Genomic DNA, 1378 nt, shown 5'->3' with positions numbered 1-1378 from the left:
AATTTCAAGTCTGGTGTTGAAAAATTGACTAAACAGCAAGAGTTGGAGATGCTCCTTAGGGTTAAGTCTTCATCTGAGGTCCGTATACTACCTCCTGTTCAATAAAAAAACAAGAGTAGTGGCAAGAGGTTGATGTCCAAGAAAGATCAGTCCGTTGAAATGACACAAAAGCCGAAATTTTTTTGCAATAATTGTAAACAAATGGCACATCATGATAAGTGGAATTGCCCTAATCCAGCTGTTGATACATCACAACACTCGTTTGATCATGAATCCGATGTAAGTAATTTGTCTTACAACTTTTATTATTTCACTTTTACGTGTGCTATATCACACTTCCTGAAGTGTGACCCTGATAAACAATATCACAATCCATGCTAAAAAATATCACAGTCCATGGTAAATAATATCAGTACCTTGTTAACCACTATCAGAATATAGACTTGATTGTAGACAATATCATCCCAATATTAAAAAATATCACTTATTTAAAAGGTGTCTACTTTGAAACAATATCACAATCATTTAAAAACAATATCACTTGTCACTGACAACATTTATCAATTTTAAATCCCTATCTATTTTCAGAATCAACCAAACAATATCAACACGTGTATTCAATAATATCACACTATGTACCCCAACAATATCAAAGAAAAAAAGATTTTTATATCCCTAGCCACTGTTGTTGTTCCTGAGGATTAATATCACAACAACTAAAACATAATATCATACAACCCTTGAAACAATATCACAGTTTACCAGAAGTTGATAAAAAAAAGTTATATTTTGTCAAACTTATTACTGACGTTATGTCACTGTTTTTGTCTGTTTGTTTTGCAGATTTCTTCACTTGTTGATAGTGATTAAGGGCTTCTGCATGTTGAGGAAGTTTATTTTACATCATCAACTTTTCACAATCGACTTTTTATTGCTTACACTATTCAATTTTTTTCTTGTATGTCATTCCAAATGGCATCATTTTTGTATTCTCTCCATTTTTTTTCCTTGTATGTAATTCCAAATGGCATCAATTTTGTATTCTCTCCATTTTTTGGGTATCAATGTTGTAAAAACCGCATACTTACTAATGTTGTTTTGTTGCCATTATTAAATACTATCCCACCTCATTTGAAGGAATATCACACTTGATTCAAAAAAATATCATCATAATAGTTAAACAATATCACAACATTACACTTGCTTGTATACGTATTTTATTATATTGTATTATACTGTAAAATACTACTAAGGAATATCACATTTCAAGTGAAACAATATCACCAGTATTCATAAATATTACCACTACAATTGGATGTTTTTAGGAAACAATATTACAAAAATATGAATAAAATATCACAGTACATACTAGACAATA

This window comes from Silene latifolia, chromosome Y (assembly GCF_048544455.1).
Source record: "Silene latifolia isolate original U9 population chromosome Y, ASM4854445v1, whole genome shotgun sequence".
Taxonomy (NCBI): Eukaryota; Viridiplantae; Streptophyta; class Magnoliopsida; order Caryophyllales; family Caryophyllaceae; genus Silene; species Silene latifolia.
Note: the sequence above shows the minus strand (reverse complement) of the source record.